Source organism: Gossypium hirsutum, chromosome A05, assembly GCF_007990345.1.
Source record: "Gossypium hirsutum isolate 1008001.06 chromosome A05, Gossypium_hirsutum_v2.1, whole genome shotgun sequence".
Classification (NCBI taxonomy): Eukaryota; Viridiplantae; Streptophyta; class Magnoliopsida; order Malvales; family Malvaceae; genus Gossypium; species Gossypium hirsutum.
Window position 1 is genome coordinate 30,832,534 of NC_053428.1, and position 20,112 is coordinate 30,852,645.

Consider the following 20,112-nt stretch of genomic DNA (forward strand, 5'->3'; position numbering starts at 1 on the left):
TTTATGTTAAATTATTAGATTTTGAGCTTAGATATGAAAATGATTAATTGTAAAGTTTACATGTTAGTTTTGTAACATAAGGATTAAAATGAATTATTTGTAGCACTGTTATGAGACTTTGATAAAAATAGATAGTATAGGGTTTATAAAGGATGATATTGAAATAGGATTGCAAAATGAGGCTCAAATTTGAAAGATATGGTTATTTTTGTTTTAGGGACTAAATTGAATAAAATGTAAAAGTTTAATGGACATTTGAAAAATAAAATTGAACTAATACATGTTTATAATAGGATGATATGAGATGTTTGGAATTGATAATGTGAACTCAGTTATTCTATAGATCAAGAATAGAACCAAATCGAGGCTAGTCGTGGAAAAGCAAAAGTTGTTGAACAGTCCTTAAAAGCTCGTTTGGTTACTATTTCTATGAACTTACTAAGTTAATTCATGTTATGTTTTTATTTCTATAAATTGAATAATTATATTTGTTATATATTTATTTTGTTATGCAAGGTATATATATTTTGTTATGCAAGGTATGATATTGTGGAAATTGAAAATAATTATTTGAGATTAATTGTATTTTGTTAAGCTTGTGGAAAATGTTATGTTTAAGATTAATTATCAAACTAGAGGACTAATTTGAACAATAATGAAAATTTGTGTAACTTAGTGATTATATGTATTGGCATTAAATTTGATTGGAATGTATTATATTATATAATGAAATGAGATGAACTTACTCAAATCATGGAAGAGCAAATTGTTTAACTAAACACTTTATGGACAACAGTGGTATTACAACTTTGAAAATTTACCAAAAATTGTAGGAATCAAGTTAGAGGTTTGAATCTAACATTAAATTAAAGCTTATTAAGTCTAGTTTTGCACAAAAGCAAGGGTGAAAGCAATGGAATTGTATATTATGAGATATAATATTTTTATGAGGCAATGTCAGAATGATTTCGGGTTCAATTATTCTAATTTTATAAAATCATTATAAATTGTACAAAATAATTTAGGTGATGAAATTTATATGGCTAAAATATTAATGAGCCTATTTCCAAAGGAAACAAAGAACAACATAATCTGAGACTTGTACCGAAAGATATTTATTTTTTAGTGAAGAAGAATAGAAGTTACCTAGAAGCAGAACATGAGAGGTTTTTAAAAAAAATTGGTATTAATTTACCTAGAAATAAATTCTGAAATTTTATGGTAAAAATTTTATTGAATTTAGTTTCAAAAACAAAAGGCAGATCTTAATTTCAAATTCTGTAGGTCTGGATATAAATAATTTAGGGATTGCTACTCAAGAAGACAGTTTTATTAAAAGTATATGTATAAATGGTGAAAGGATAATTCATGTTACGTAAAGATGTGTCATACTAAGGCTAAAGATTCTTGTATAAATGCTTGTAAATAAACGAAGTGGAATGGAGAGGAGGATGAGGAAAAATAATAGAAGAGTTATAAAATGAATTAACAGTTGATTATGACTGATCAAATCATATTGGTGTAAATTTAATTGATTAATCAGATAGATGATTAAATTGATAAAAGTGAAAATCTTAAAACTAAATGAAATGGTGAAATTGGTTTGGAATTGAAATAGTATGCTATGTTATGTATGAAATGATATTATGAGTGATAAATTGATGATATTGAGATCGATAGAGTGAGAATTGAAGTTATAAGGGAATTGGATAAATGATTACCCTATTAATTGCTCGGGTGGTGTTATTTCAACTATATGTTGATTAGCGCTGTGTGCAAACTAATTACTTCGGACGTTCCAATGAGGCACCGGGTGTCAAATGGTTACTTCGACTATGTGTCGATGAGTGCTAGGCACAATCTATTTTCTTCAGTCATGCCGATGAGTGCTAGGCACAATCTATTTTCTTCAGAAATTATCTAATGAGGCACTGGGTGCCAAATTGGGGTGTTGGTTGGATTTGTGTATCTGTTTGTGTAACGGCCTAATTTTCAGTGGTGTCGAAAATGGTGATTTGAGGTCACTAAATTCGACAAATAAGATTGAACAAGATAGTAATTTAATATTTATGAGTCAAGTAAGAATTTAGAAGAATTTGTGAAATGGTGAAATTAGTGAATTAAAAGAATTTATTAGGTCAAACGGGTCAAAAATGAGGTATCAAGACCTCAAAGTTGAAAATCGAGCTATAAATATTTTTATAAATATTTATGGAGTGTCATTGAGTTAGTATTAAAGTTTCGTTAGAAAATTTTAACGTTTGGATGGCTAATTAATTAAAAAGGACTAAATTGAAAATAGCGCAAAATTTGTTAAATTGTGAGTAAATAGCTTAAGTATTTAAAAAGATGGATTTAAAGAGCAATTAGACCCAAAGGTTAATGGCTGGACGGTTTGGGTATGAAATAAGCAAGAAAACAATGTGAACAAGGGGCAAAATTGGAAATAGCATAAAAGTTAATAGTTAAATAATGATGTAATTGAAAAATCTAGACATTTCTTTATATTTTTCTCAGCCAAAACGCCATAGAAGGTCTGGAGAAAGCTGGTTTTTCATATTTTTACATCATGTGAGTTTAATTCTTACTTTTCTTGATAATTTTTATATTTTTATGACTTTTACAATTAGGTCCACTTGTAGAATTCATTAGTTTTTGATTTTATGGGTGAAATTGGAAGTTACCCTGGATGGATAAGGGAATTTTATGATGAATTATTATGAAATTTAAGTTCTAATTTCATATTAAGGTGGTTTTATTAAGTGATTTTGATAGGAAATGATATTTAGGACCTAATTGTGAAAAATTGTGAATTGAAGGTTTCTGTTGAAATTAAGAATATAAAAGGTTTTGAAATAGTTTATAATGATAAAATAAAGTGTTAATTGAGAAAAATTAGTTCAATTGATGGGTGAATTGAGCAGGGACTAAATTGTGAAAACTATAAATTTTGGGGTAAAAGTGCAATTTCGAAATTTGAACAGCATAAATTGTGAAGTGAAATAGAATTGAAATGGATGCTAATGAAGGAATGATTTTATAATTATAGATCAAGAAAACGAATTGAATCGTGGAAAGGAGAAAATTCAAGAATAGTCCCTGAATTTCTACGACTTTTGCAAATTAGTCCAGGTAAGTTCATATGGCAAATTTCAATGTTTTGATATGAAAATATTATGATTGTTAAAGTATTTTATTGTTGATGAATACTATCAATTTGCATTAACTAATGAATAATGTGTAACTAAAAGTACAAATTAGTAGGAACAATGGATTTGAGTGCTTCTATTCTGTGACCCTGATGAATTGACGAAAAATATGTGATAAGTGTGCCCGTTTAAGACCATAGCTGGGCTATGGAATCGGTGCAATGTGATAATGTGACTCCGTATAAGACCATAGCTGGGCTATGGCATCGGTATAATGTGATAATGTGATTCCGTATAAGACCATGTCTGGGATATGGCTTCGGTATGATATGTGAACCGTGTAAGACCTTGGCAAGGCTATGGCTTCGGTGTGTGATGCGTAACAATGTGAAAGTCCATAGTTTACTATGGCAATGTGATAATGAAGCACTCAATTCCCTTATTGTTCCTTAATTTGACAATGAAGTAAATGAGAAATGGGCCTAAGGGAGTTAAATTGTGAGTAGCCATATGGAAATTATTCCAATGAGTTATTAATGAAATTGTGATTTGGAGGATGAAATAGTTAAACTAATAGATATATGATTGTGTACGATATTTGATATGATTTGTGTTTATATGCCTATGAGCTTACTAAGCTTCAATAAGCTTACTTGTGTGTGTTTAATATTTTTATGTAGATTGACTTGAAGTGAAGTGGGTAGATCGGATCAACACAACAGGGCACACTATTCAGATCAATTCTGGTAGTTTTTGTTTTATGTTTAAAGATTTATATGGCATGTATAGAGTTTGAATGAATTGAAGTAAAGATGTTATGAACTAGTTAACAATATTTGTACTAAAACAGTTTTTGGTAAGTAGCAGTAGTTTGACTTTGAAAATTCACCATAAATTGTGGAAATTGAGTTAAGGGCTGGGAAAAAAATGAGATTAAATCCTAATGAGTCTAGTTTCATATAGAGGAAACGGTGCATGCAATTGGATTTTATGTTATGAGATATTTAAATTGTGGTGAGACAGAGTCTGAATGACTTCGAGTTCCCCTGTTCTGATTTTAGAAAATCATTAAAAATTGCACAAAAATAATTATGAGTCATACTGTATGTGTATGGATTCCTCATTGGGTCTATTTTTAAGAGAAACAAACGCATGGTTATTTGAATTTTGTACAGAGAGAAATTTGGTTCGTAGTGCACAGGGGTCAAAGTAGCCAAACCCTAAAATAGGGGAGGATTTAACTAATAAACTGTACTAATTGGACCAACCAAAAATTATAAAAAAAATTGGTAATTAGATATATGAGTATAAATTTGGGGAAAATTTACGGATTTGGGTTTCGAGTTTTATAACTCGAACTATGAATTATTTAGCAACTATGACGCAGTTGGACAGCTTGTCTGAAAAGTATGATATAAATTATCTAAATTTGGTTAAGTGCTAAAATAAGTTTAGTAGTGCCTTGTGCTCGACTCCGGCAACAGTCTCGGGTAAGGGGCGTTACAGTTTGTGTCCAAGTCAAGTTAAGGATTTAATATGTAAAAATTTATAATTATAATGAAAAGAATTGTTAATGTGAAAGAAATTTATAAATTGGATTAATAAGTCTGAAAGATTGGTTTGAAATTGTGACGAATTCAACGATTCAATTTGGGAAATAACATGTTAATATGATATATTTCTAACTAGTTATTTGTTCATATTTAAAATGATGCATAAGACACATTTATAATGAGATATTGTGTGTTGACGATTAATTGAATGTGAATATATATTGGATTGAACTATAATGAAATCGTTATCATGTGATAAGAACAGTGTACAGGGTACAAGTATGCAAATATGATCAAATACATGATATGATAGGTGGAAATATGAATAGTCTATCGAGTGTGATACTATAATTGGAATTAGAAACTTAACAATGTAATGAAATAGATTGATAATAAATATGATAATGAAATGAGTTATGTGAAATTGGTATGAGTTAGTGACTTGATACAAGATATCAAAATGAAATAGTATAATGCTATGGAATCAATTGTGTGTATATATATATGAATCATGATAAAGGAAATACATGAACTTCTGTGTGAATAAATTGGAAACGAGCTTTGGGGGAGGTTGAAATGAATATGAATGAGTCAACCGAATCTAGAAAGAGACTTAAATGGTTTATTTTTGTGGAATGAACATGGAATTGATTGTTATAATGTTAGTGATATAAGTGTTCGATTCATGATTGGTATTGAGTTTTAAAAAGGCTTTATAATAGGTGTCGGTATGTAAATGAAATTGATTACTTCTATTGCAATGCTAAATGAATTGGTTTGACACTTGATATGAATGACATACTCGTTGGATATTACAATTTTTTAACTTGTAATTTTGTTATTTAAATCATAAAAATACTATTGAGTTCCATTACTCAACATATGGTTTGTTTTTTGTGCGTAGGTTAGGTATAATTCAATATATTTGAACTACGACTTCAACATCTAGTCAACAATCCCGAACTTATCAATGTTTTTATATTCCATCTTTATTCTAACTTGGCATGTACCTAATTAAGTCTAATTTGGTTTGTTCTTAAGCGAATGCTCCTATTGAATTTGGTATCATATGATGGATGTTTGGTTTATGTTCAACCTCGGATTAATTCTTGGAGCTTTTGTGAATGTGTATAACTCCCGTAAATGGTTGATTATTGTAATTAATGTTTGTTTGATTGAATTAAATCTTACAATGGCTTAAAGATGAAATAAGTTGATTGTAGTCGCTCTGGCGACGAATGTGACATCCTATTACTCGGACTTGGCGGTCGAGTCGGGTGTAGGATGTTACAAATTCTAATTAATTTGTGAATTTCTTTTCTTTGATTTTTGTAAATTAAGTGCACAAATATTTTATTTTAATTTATTTTGACTTATATGTGCTTTGATGCAAACATTGTAGTCTTTCATGTGTAACAAAATTAAGTAGAGAAGCAAAATTATTACCCAAATGTTAGTACAATGTGATATGTTTGCAGACAATGTGCTATCCAATATATTTTTCTTTTATACTTTATGTGTTTCATATTATTGTTAAAATACCAATAAAAGTGCAAAATTCACTTTTTTTTTGTTTATAGATTCTTAATTGACATTTCGAGAATGTGATCAACCGATCATCTTCATTATCAATCATTTTAATCTCAATCTATGGTACTATGGAGAATGTGTTTCAAAAAATTAATAATAGTTTGATGTTTAACCATCGATGATTTACTTAAATTTATTTTATGACGCATGAAAGATTGCAATGTTCACATCAAACCACATGTAAGTGAAAATAAAATAAAATAGTTGTGCATTTAAATTGTGAAACTCGAAAAAAAATCACAAATTAATTAGAATTTATGTAAAATATCAATTTACAATGGGCTCCAAAACTTGAAACATGGGCCGAATAATCTCATTTCAAATGTAACTCTAGATTTAATACTCACCTTTTGATTTTAGACTTAACACAATTGAAAGAAAGACTTTTGAGCTCAAATTTAACCTCTCTTTTTTTACATTCAAATTCAATTCAAAATATGAAAAAAAAGGAAAGTATAAATTAATGTATGGCTGGATAAAAAAATGATGTAACTATTTACTAGAAAAAGGAATATTCTATTTTCCTAGTAATAAAATTTCTATTTTCCTAGTAATAAAATTCAAAGTATGGAACAAAGAACAATAAAAGAAAAGTATGAATTAATTTATAGCTGGATAAACAATGGTGTAACCATTTTCTAAAAAAAAGGCTACTTTGTTTTCTTCCAAAATATGGAAAAAAAACAATAAAAGGGAAGTATAAATTAGTTTCTAGCTCGATAAAAAATGGTCTAACCATTTTCTAAAAAAAATTTATTTTCCTAGATGATAATAATTTTATTATTTCTCCTTATTAGGATATTTTCATCATTAACATGTAAATCAATTTTGAGCACATTTTCAATGTAACGTTTTAGGCACTAATATGAAATACTGTGGATTGGTTTTCTTAATTTATTATAAAACTTTGTGTAAAAAAATATAATAGCAATCACTGTATTACCTTTTAAATTGTATTTTCTAGTAAAGAGATAAAAATGCAATTTAGAATATAATATAGCGACTGTTATAATAATTTTATAGAAATATTCGAGGAATTATAAAGAAATTTGGTTTTCTTTTTCTTGAGAAAGAATAAATTAGTTTTATTTTATTACATGCAAATGAAAAAAAAAACATTACAAATTTTGTCTTGATTTAATAAAAGACACTCTTCAAAACTTAATTGGTCCATTGGAATTCTTAAAAAAGCTGCTTACATCTCTCTTTATCCATAAATATCAGGTTAGGTTTAAAAATAATATAATTTTCTTATAAACTATTAACTTTTACATAATTTTTAAATTTAATTTTTGGACACTTATGATAATTCAAAGTACTTATACATATTTGTAAACATGAAATTCATGTTTTCATTAACACATTGCAAGTGTAAATTCTCCTATATATTAATCACCAATTTATTGAAAGTAAATATTAGTGTATATTGTTATTTGGTTAGGTTTAAAGTACTTTTATTAATAATCAATTTATTGAAAGTAAATATATGAATTGATACTATTGGTGTTCATGTACAAGAACCGAAATGGAAATATGGCTAGCCCCTGAGTAGTCAAGGAAAGTTTAACTTGTTTAGAACTGTTGGTGACCATGGCTGTATCTAGGAGTAGGGGCATCCTCACCAGGACCTATTGGAGCAACCATTGAAGAAGCGATTGCAATCTTCTTGCTCCGAGAGATACAGGTTGAGAAGTTTCGAGAAATGAGAGTATCGTTCGTAAAGCTCCCTTGGTTTAAGTTGATCAATGGGAGTTTCCCACCAACGATTAGAATCTGTCCCACTTGTGATCTGTTGAGCAAGCACATTTTGTGTCTCATTGGATGCATCCATTTGGCTCTGCACCTCGTTGTAAAGTTGCATTAACTTATTGATTCTTACCATATGGTGAGCCTTGATAAGAGCGTGAGTGTTGTCAATCACAGGTATGTTTTCGTTCAAAAAGCGGTTAGTAATGGATTCAATAGAGGGGTGAGCAAATGTAAAAGGTTTTCCTGCGAGTGAAAAGATGATAAAAAAAATCTCATTACCGCATAAAGTGGAGAACTCACCTGTTTTTTTTATAGATTCCTAATCTACATTTTGAGAATGTGATCAATCGATCGTCCTCATTTTCAATCATTTTAATCTCAATCTTTTGTTTTCCCCTGGTTTTCTTTCTAGTGTTTGCCATTGTCAAAAGATGAGAGGACAAAAGAAACAAGTAACAAGGTTACAAAGGAATGCTCTATTAAACTTTTGGGATATTATGGAATGAAAATCTTATTGAACAGGATGCATATATATATAGGGATAGAAACTCAAGAATTGAAGGCCCAAACTAATGAAATTAGGCCTTTAAGTTATCTCCTTTCACTCTAAATTCTTACATTGGTATGTGTAACACAAATTATCTGTCATTTTCCAAAATTGTGTTTAGTTAGGTTATGGTACTATAAAAAATGTGTTTCAACAAGTTGATAATAGTCTGATGTTTAACTATCGATGATCTACTTAAACTTATTTTATTACGCATGAAAGATTGCAATGTTCGTATCAAATCACATATAAGTGAAAAAAAAATAGCACTAAAAAAATCACAATTTAATTAGAATTTATTTAAAATATCAATTTGTAATGGGCTCCAAAATTTGAAACATGCGCCAAATAATTCCATTTCAAATGTTAGTCTAGAATTAATACTCACCTTCTAATTTTAAACTTAACCCAATTGAAAGAAAGACTTTTGAGCTAAAATTTGAATTTTTTGTTAATTCGACTTCAATTCAAAATATGGAAAAAAAGAACAATAAAAGGAAATTATAATTAGTGTATGGCTGGAAGAAAAATGATGTAATAATTTTCTAAAATAGGGATATTTTATTTACCTAATATGATAGTAATAAAATCCAAAATATGGATTCTACCAAAAATAAAATTCAAAATATGGGAAAAGGAACAATAAAAGAGAAGTATAAATTAGTTTATCGCTGGATAAAAAAATGGTAACCATCTAAAAAAAACGATATTTAATTTTCCTAATAATAGTAATTTTATATGTTCTCTTTATTTGGATATTCTCAACATTACAATGTAAATCAATTTTGAGCACATTTTTAATGTAATGTTTTGGGCACTAATATGAATTATCATGGATTAGCTTTTTTTATTTATCTATTGCAAAATTTTGTGTAAAAAAATCATAGTAATCATTGTATTATATTTTAAATCGCATTTTTTAGTAAAGAGATAAAAATACAATTTAAAATATAATACAACAACTGTTATAATAATTTTATTGAAATATTTGAGGAATTATAAAGAAAACAGTTTCTTTTTTTTAAGAGAGAATAAATTAGTTAACCTTAGAACTCAATTTTGTCTTAATTTAATAAAATATACTTGGCAAAGCTTAGTCCATTAAAATTCTTAAAAAAGTTGTTTGCGTCTCCCTTTATCAATAAATATCGGGTTAAGTTTTAATATATGATTTCCTTATAAAATATTGGTGTTTAGATAATTTTCAAATTTAATTTTTGAATACGTATGATAATTCAAAGTACTTATATTTGTAAACATGAAATTCATATTCTCATTAACACATTGAGTGTATATAATTAAATTTTGTTTTAACTAACTTACACGTAATATACAAGCATTTTATTTTTGTAATGTATATAATAAATAAAATTTAAATCTCTAAATTCATGTTCTCAATAAGATAACATTGTGGATTTAATTCTTCTATTTTCTTAATGTTTCATAAAAAAATATAATAATATTATATTTTTAAATACATTGAAAATATAACACCCTTTTTCCAACCTAATTGTCGGATTCGAGTTACAGGATGTCACATCTATATTTTTTTTATTGTTTGATTATATATCCATATGAAACATGTATTTTTCATGTTGTGATATTTTTTATTGGTTGTGTAATATGAAAACCTTTTAACGGTAAACTAAAAATAAAAAGACATGTAAAATTATATTTGTAGCAATAAAAGTAGTAGAAATGGGATGATGCAAGGATACTTTTATTAATCACCAATTTATTGAAAGTAAATATAGTGATTGATATTATTGGTGTACATGTACAAGAACTTAAATGGAAATATCGCTAGCCCCTGAGTAGTCAAGGAAAATTTAACTTGTTTAGAACTATTGGCGATCGGCCTTAACTAAGAGGGAAGTTAGTAGGGGTATCCTTAGCAAGACCTGTTGGAGCAAGCATTGAAGAAGCGACTGCAATCTTCTTGCTCCGAGAAGCTTCGAGAAATAGGAGTATCGCTCATAGAGCTCCCTTGGGTTAAGTTGGTTAAGGGGAGTTTCTCACCAATGATTAGAATCTGTCTCACTTGTGACTTGTTGAGCAAGCACCTTTTGTGTCTCATTGGATGCATCTATTTGACTCTGCACCTCATTGTAAAGTTTGATTAGCTTATTGATTCTTACTGTACAGTGAGCCTCAATAAGAGCGCAAGTGTTGTCAATTACATGTATGTTCCCGTTCAAAAAACGGTTAGCAATAGATTCGATAGAGGGCTGACCAAATGTAAAAGGTTTTCCTGCAGGTGAAAAGATGATAAAAAAATCTCATTACCACATAAAATGGAGAGCTCATCAATTTTTTTATAGATTCCTAATCGACGTTTCGAGAATGTGATTAACCGATCATCCTGATTTTCAATCATTTTAATCTCAATTTTTTGTTTTCCCCTGGTTTTCTTTCCAGTGTTTGCCATTGCCAAAAGATAGGAGGACAAAAGAAACAAGTAAAAAAATTACAAAAGATTGCTCTATTAGAATTTTGGGATATTATGGAATGAAAATATTATTGAATGGGATGCATATATATAGGTGTAGAAAACTCAAGAATTGAAGGCCCAAACTAATGAAATTAGGCCTCTTAAGTTATCTCCATTCTCACATTGGTATCTGTAATACAAATTATCTGTCATTTCTCAAAATTGTGTTAAGTTAGTCTATGGTACCATAGAGAATGTGTTTCAACAAATTGATGGTAGCTTGATGTTAACGATCGATGATCATGTTAGTAATTGAGCCTAATCTTAGATTACGTAAGTAAATGTGTTTCTTAATCGTAGTATTTATAAATTTGTCTTATCGATCACTCATTTTTAAATTTTATCTAATCAATTGTGATTTTAAGGTCTCGATTATTGCCATATAATGTGCTAGGATAGCACATTGTCTACAAACATATTGCATTGTATTACTATTTGTATAGCAGTTAAGTTGGTGCAAAAACAAGATCGATATGTTGAAAAGTACTGAAAATCACTACTATTACTCGGTAAAGCTTAATGTGCATCCTAGAATAACTGATTGAATGTTTGTAAAAGGGATTCCTTGTAAAGAAATGAAGAAAAAAGAGACCTAAAGTGCATAGAAGGAAATGACAGCTATGTAATTTATTACATTGCTGATTATAGCACATTCTAAAACAGGTTAGGCTGTGTAAGCATGACCTGTCCTGCTAATCCAATTTGATGATGTTGTCAATAGATAGTATTTGAAATGAACCTGGTTTTGCTTCTCTACTTGGTTCTGTTTTACCATGCATGAAAGACTGTATTATTTGCATTGAAATTATATAGAATAGATGAAGGAAACCAATTTGTTTTATGTTCTAAGAATTCAACTCATAGTGTTATTGAAAATTATTGCAGGTTCTTGGAGGCAAGCATTGTCTTAGAGAACGAAAGCTGAAACACTACACAATAAACAAGATAACATACTACACAAAAGAGCGTTATCTAGTTCAACTTTTTTGATGTGCAAACTGTTAACATTAATAGAAGACAATTAATAATGGTTGCCATTAACATTAATGGGAGACAATCAATAATGACAACCACCAACTTTGGAAAAGTGGCAAGGGATAATTTTTTTTTGGTCCTTGAGATAATAGGCTATTTATTGTTTGGTCCTTGAACCTCAACTATAAATAGGCCTTCTCATTTCTCATTTCAATTCATCCCAACCAATCTTTCTCTCTTAGTTTTCTCTCTTCTCCCATTTGAGAATTCTTAAGGAATTCTATTTGTTTGTAATATTTTGGAGATAGTAAAGTTATCATCTGGTTTTAGTAGCCCGAGGACGTAGGTATAATTTACCGAACCTCGTTAAAACTCTTGTGTTCTTTTTGTCCTATTTTTCTTTCAATATTTGAGGGTATAATAGTAGTATTTAATTGTGCTATTAAATTACGTTAGAAGGAATATTCTGACTAAGGAAAGACTTGGTATTTAAGAGATCCTTGTGATCCACCTCTCTTCCCTGGAAATTGAACTTTGTGTGATTTTTTAGTACAATAATTTACACGCTTCCGACCCTATTGGAACAACAAGTGGTATCAAGAGCCGAAGGTTAATCGTAGTATGCTCTGTAGTTGCAGTTTAAACTGATCTTCCACATCAGAAAAGATTTCCTTAGGTATATTGAAAGATTATGGAGAAAACGGTCGGTGTAGGAGCTTCAACATCGTCCATGTGGACAAGACCGACAATTGCAAATGCAAGATTGGCCGTGGAGATCTTTGATGGCACGGGCCATTTTGGTATGTGGCAAAGTGAGGTTCTAGATGCCCTTTTTCAGCAGGGTCTAGACATTGCCATTGATGAAGAGAAACCAGATGATGTACAGGAGAAAGATTGGAAGGCGATCAATCGGTTGACATGTGGCACAATTCGATCATGCCTTTCTCGAGAGCAGAGGTATGCTTTTTCAAAGGAGACTTCTGCAAATAAGTTGTGGGTGGCACTTGAAGAAAATTTTTTGAAAAAAAACAGTCAAAATAAGCTCTACTTGAAGAAAAGACTGTTTCGCTTCACATACGTCCCAAGTACCACAATGAATGATCACATCACCAAATTTAATCAGTTAGTCACTGATTTGCTGAATATGGATGAGACATTCAAAGATGAATATTTGGCTTTGATGCTGTTGGGGTCACTTCCTGAGGAGTTTGAGTTCCTAGAAACTACTCTACTTCACGGCAGGAGTGATATATCTCTGAGCGAAGTCTGTGCGGCCTTATACAGTTATGAACAGAGAAAGAAGGACAAACAGAAAAACTCAATCAGAGATACAGAAGCTTTAGTAGTCCGAGGTCGTTCATACACTCGGAAGAAAACTCAAAAGGGGAGATCAAAGTCAAAGTCCAGACTCGGGAAAGATAAATGTGCTTTTTGTCATGAGAAAGGCCACTGGAAGAAAAATTGTCCAAAGTTGAAGAATAAGGGAAAAGCTGCTGTAGATGCTTGTGTTGCAAAGCATGATACCAGTGACTCTGAACTATCACTGGTTGCATCATCATCGTCGTTCCATTCAGATGAGTGGATATTGGATTCGGGTTGTACCTATCATATGTCCCCTAACCGGGAGTGGTTCTCTGATTTAGTAGAACTAAATGGAGGAGTTGTTTATATGGGCAATGACAATGCCTGTAAAACTGTTGGGATAGGTTCAATCCAATTAAAGAATAAAGATGGATCAACCAGAGTTCTGACTGATGTTCGGTACGTGCCCAGTTTGAAGAAAAATCTCATCTCATTGGGAGCCCAGGAATCCAATGGTTCAGTTGTTACTATGAGAGATGGGGTTTTGAAAGTGACATCTGGCGCACTTATGATATTGAAGGGCATCAGGAAAAATAACTTGTATTACTACCAAGGTAGTACAGTTATTGGAGCAGTCGCTGCAGCTTCTGGCAACAAAGAATTGGACTCAATGCAGTTGTAGCATATGAAGTTGGGACATGCCAGCGAAAAATCCTTGCAAATTCTGGCAAAGCAAGGATTGTTGAAAGGTGCAAAGGCTTGCAAATTAAAATTTTGCAAGCATTGTGTTCTGGGAAAGCAAAAGAGAGTGAAATTCGGTACTGCTATCCATAATACAAAAGGTATTTTGGAATATGTTCACTCAGATGTGTGGGGGCCTTCCAAGACACCTTCATTGGGAGGAAAACACTACTTTGTTACTTTTGTTGATGACTTTTCCAGAAGAGTTTGGGTGTATACCATGAGAACTAAGGATGAAGTGCTTAGAGTTTTTCTTAAATGGAAAACTATGATCAAAAACCAGACTGGCAAGAAAATCAAGCGGCTTAGGACGGACAATTGAGGGGAATATAAAAGTGATCCGTTCTTCGATATGTGCCAAGAGTATGGTATTGTTTGACACTTCACAGTTAGGGATACACCACAGCAGAATGGATTGGCAGAGCGTATGAATCGAACATTGCTAGAGAAAGTTCGATGTATGTTGTCCAATGCTGGGTTGGGCAAACAATTTTGGGCTGAGGCTGTGACATACGCTGGCCATCTTGTTAATCGTTTGCCATCATCTGCATTAGAAAGAAAAACTCCTATGGAGGTATGGTCTGGAAAACCGGCTACAGATTATGATTCCTTACATGTGTTTGGATCCACTGCATATTACCATGTGAAGGAGTCAAAGTTAGATCCGAGGGCAAAGAAAGCTCTCTTTATGGGAATCACTTCTGGAGTGAAGGGATTTCGTCTTTGGTGCTTAAGCACAAAGAAAATGATCTGTAGTAGAGATGTTACCTTTGATGAATCTGCCACATTAAAAATGGTAGCAGATAAAGATATTCAGACGAGCAATACTCCACAGCAGGTGGAGTGTACTCCAGAACAGGTGGAGTTTGAGCAGATGGGGATTTGCCCAGTTAATAAGTCTAATTCTCCAGCCACAATAGATGAATTAGAGGTTGAAGAGGTTCTGACCCAAGAACCACTAAGTACACCAGAACCAGTTGCAGTTGCAAGGCCACGGAGAGAAATTCGTAAACCTGCTCGATTTACTGATATGGTGGCCTACGCCCTTCCCGTTGTTGATGATATTCCTATCACTTATCAAGAAGCAATGCAAAGCTTAGAAAGTGATAAATGGAAAAGCGCCATGGATGAAGAAATGCAGTCTCTCCTGAAGAACAATACTTGGGAGTTGGCGCAATTACCGAAAGGTAAAAGGGCAATCGGATGCAAGTAGGTATTCGCAAAGAAAGATGGATCTCCTAGCAAGAAGGATATTCGCTACAAGGCAAGATTGGTAGCTAAAGGCTACGCTCAGAAGGAGGGAATTGACTACAATGATGTATTTTCCCCTGTTGTGAAGCATTCCTCCATTAGAATTTTGTTGGCCTTGGTAGCACAGTTGAATTTGGAACTAGCTCAACTTGATGTTAAGACGGCTTTCTTGCATGGTGAGTTAGAAGCGGAGATCTATATGACTCAGCCCGAAGGATACACAGATGCTGGTGGTAGAAATTGGGTTTGTAAGCTGAACAAATCGCTATATGGATTGAAGCAATCCCCGAGGCAGTGGTATAAGCGATTTGATAGCTTTATGAGAAGGCAGAAGTACACAAGAAGCAAATATGACAATTGTGTATATTTGCAGAAGCTGCATGACGGATCTTTCATTTATCTACTCTTGTATGTTGATGATATGTTAATCGCTTCGAAGAGCCAAAATGAGATAGATAAGCTGAAGGCTCAGTTGAATCAAGAGTTCGAGATGAAAGATCTAGGTGAGGCCAAGAAGATTCTCGGCATGGAGATAATAGAGATAGACCGAGAGGCAAGCTCTGTTTAAATCAGAAGCAATATCTGAAAAAGGTATTACAATGTTTTGGTGTAAATGAAAACACAAAACATGTAAGTACCCCACTTGCTTCTCATTTGAAACTTAGTGCTCAATTATCTCCGAAGACTGAAGATGAAAGAGAATATATGGCGAAAGTCCCATATGCTAATGCAGTTGAGAGTTTGATGCATGCAATGGTGTGTACGAGGCCTGACATTGTACAAGCTGTTGGAGTTGTGAGCAGGTATATGCATGATCCTGGAAAAGGACATTGGCAAGCTGTGAAATGGATTCTACGGTATCTTCGAAAAACCGTAGATGTTGGTTTAATTTTTGAACAAGATGAAGCACTTGGTCAGTTTGTAGTTGGATATGTTGATTCCGACTTTGCTGGTGATTTAGATAAACGTCGTTCAACTACGAGGTATCTGTTTACTCTTGCGAAAGCCCCAGTGAGTTGGAAGTCTACCTTACAGTCTACAGTAGCTGTGTCTACTACAGAGGCAGAATATATGGCAGTTACAGAAGCTGTTAAGGAGGCTATTTGGCTTAATGGATTGTTGAAAGACTTAGGAGTTGTTCAAAGTTACATAAGTTTATATTGTGACAGTCAGAGCGCTATTCATTTAGCGAAAAATCAAGTCTATCATTCAAGAACCAAGCATATCGACGTAAGATATCACTTTGTGCGGGAAGTCTTTGAAAAAGGAAAAATTCTACTTCAGAAGATTCCGACAGCAGATAATCCCGCAGATATGATGACCAATGTGGTAACAACAATCAAGTTTAATTATTGTTTGAACTTGATTAACATCCTGAGAATTTGAGCACCTTCAGGTGTATGGTGCTCGAGAGCGCATTTGTAGGCACTACAAAAGATAGCTTTATCGAATTTGGGGAGTTGAAGGAAGTGTGTGAAGATGTGATTATCCTAATCAAATCTTCAAGGTGGAGATTGTTAACATTAATGGAAGGCAATTAATAATGGTTGCCATTAACATTAATGGGAGACAATCAATAATGACAACCACCAACTTTGGAAAAGTGGCAAGGGATAATTTTTTTTGGTCCTTGAGATAATGGGCTATTTATTGTTTGGTCCTTGAACCTCAACTATAAATAGGCCTTCTCATTTCTCATTTCAATTCATCCCAACCAATCTTTCTCTCTTAGTTTTCTCTCTTCTCCCATTTGAGAATTCTTAAGGAATTCTATTTGTTTGTAATATTTTGGAGATAGTAAAGTTATCATCTGGTTTTAGTAGCCCGAGGACGTAGGTATAATTTATCGAACCTCGTTAAAACTCTTGTGTTCTTTTTGTCCTATTTTTCTTTCAATATTTGAGGGTATAATAGTAGTATTTAATTGTGCTATTAAATTACGTTAGAAGGAATATTCTGACTAAGGAAAGACTTGGTATTTAAAAGATCCTTGTGATCCACCTCTCTTCCCTGGGAATTGAACTTTGTGTGATTTTTTAGTACAATAATTTACACGCTTCCGACCCTATTGGAACAACACAAACACCAAAAACCATGAACAACGATGGAGTGCCAACTTGTTTTACAATCAGTAATAGCATGTTTTTCCCTAAGTTCATAGGTTGAAGCTGTAAGAATGAAGATTGAATGTTAACTGATTTTACTTCATGGAGTTGTTCATGTCATAGTCCAATGTTTACTTGTAAGAGCTATTTTCATTTGCGTGTTTATTGTATCAATAAGAATGCAAGTGAATTTGATTGATTTTAATTCACTACTTGCAGGAACTATGCCATTTCCATCATGTTGATGTGACATTTTACACTTCTGTTGAGTTGTTTTAATTTGTAGAAGAAATGAATTCTCTTTTTGTTCTGAATTTGAAAGATGTTTGCTGCCATACGAGGTTAAGCAATAGAATTAAATATCAAGAAAAGAAAAATTAAAACAAGAAAAAGAAAAACATGAACATGACACAAATAAAGGAATGTTCCAAAATATAAACAATATCAGGAATACGTCTTTTTTGTGTTGTGATATTTTCTCTTGATTGTGTAATATGAAAAGTTTTTTAATGGTAAACTGAAAATAAAAAGTGTATTCTCATATGAACTGAAAGCAAATGTTGTGGCTTCAGCTCAAATGTTTTACTTAGCAGAAAAGTAAAATTATATTTGTAACAATAAAAGCAGTAGAATTGGGATGATGCAAGGTTACTTTTATTAGTCACCAGTTTATTAAGAGTAGATAGATGAATTGATACTATTGGTGTACATGTACAAGAACCGAAATGGAAATATGGCTAGCCCCTAAGTAGTCAAGGAAAATTTAACTTGTTTAGAACTATTGGTAACCATGGCCTTAACTAAGAGGAAAGTTAGTAGGGGCATCCTTAGCAAGACCCGTTGAAGCAAGCATTGAAGAAACAACTGCAATCTTCTTGCTCCGAGAGAAGTAGAACAAGTCGAGAAGCTTCGAGAAATGGGGGTATCGCTTGTAGAACTCCCTTGGGTTAAGTTGGTCAAGGGGAGTTTCCTACCAACGATTAGAATCTATCCCACTTGTGATTTGTTGAGCAAGCATCTTTTGTGTCTCATTGGATGCATCTATTTGGCTCTACACCTCATTGTAAAGTTGGATTAGCTTATTGATTCTTACAATATAGTGAGCCTCAATAAGAGTGGGAGTGTTGTCAATCACAGGTATGTTCCCATTCAAAAAGCGGTTAGCAATAGATTCAATAGAGGGGTGACCATATGCAAAAGGTTTTATAGTAAATAAAAAGATGATAAAAAAAAATTTCGTTACCACATAAAGTGCAGAGCTCACTTCTTCTTTTTTTAAATTCCTAATCAACGTTTCAAGAATGTGACCAACCAACGATCTTCATTTTCAATCATTTTAATCTCAATCTTTTGTCTTCCTCTAAATTTCATTTCTGTGTTTGCCCTTGCCAAAAGATAGGAGGACGAATGAAAAGACAAAAAAGATTACAAATAATACTCTATTAGAATTGAAGGCCCAACAAATGAAATTAGGCCTCTAAGTTATATTCTTTCACTATAAATTCTCACATTGTTATGTGTAATATAAATTATTTGTCGTTTACTAAAACTGTACTTAGTTCTTTTATGGTATTATAAAGATTGTAATGTTTATATCAAACCATATGTAAGTGAAAATAAAATAAAATAATTGTGCATTTAAACTACAAAACTTAAAAAATCACAAATTAATTAAAATTTATGTAAAATATTGATTTGTAATGGGCTCCAAAACTTGAAACATGGGCTAAATATTCATATTTTAAATGTAAGTTTAAAATTAATACTCACCTTTTGATTTTAGACGTAACTCAATTGAAAGAAAGATTTTTTAGCTCAAATTTAGCTTCTTCTTCTTTTTTTTTTTGCTTTCGACTTCAATTCAAAATATGGAAAAAAAAACAATAAATGGAAAGTATAAATTAGTGTATGGCTAGATAAAAAAATGATGTAACCATATTCTAAAATAGGAATATTTTATTTCCCTAATATGATGGTAATAAAATCCAAAATATGGATTCTACCAAAAAATAAAATTCAAAATATGGAAAAAGGAACAATAAAAGGGAAGTATAAATTAGTTTATAGCTGGATAAAAAAGGGTCTAACCATTTTTTTTTAAAACGATATTTTATTTTCCTAATAATAGTAATTTTATTATTTCTCTTTATTTGGATATTTTCGTAATGTAATGTTTTGGGCACTAACATTAATAATCGTGGATTAGTTTTTTTTTTATCTTATTGCAAAATTCTGTGTAAAAAAATCATAGCAATCATTGTATTATATTTTAACTCGCATTTTCTAGTAAAGAAATAAAAATACAATTTAAAATATAATACAGTGAGAGTTATAATAATTTTACCAAAATATTCGAGGAATTATAAAGAAACTCAGTTTCTTTTTCTTAAGAGAGAATCAATTAGTTCTCTTTTATTACATGCAAATTAAAAAAAAGAATAAAATGAACCTTAGAACTCAATTTTGTCTTAATTTAATACAATATACTCGTCAAAACTTGGTCCATTAAAATTCCTTAAAAAGTTGTTTATGTCTCCCTTTATCAATAAATACCGAGTTAGGTTTTAATATATAATTTCCTTATAAAATATTAGTGTTTAGATAATTTTCAAATTTAATTTTTGAATACTTATAATAATTCAAAGTATGTATGTTTGTA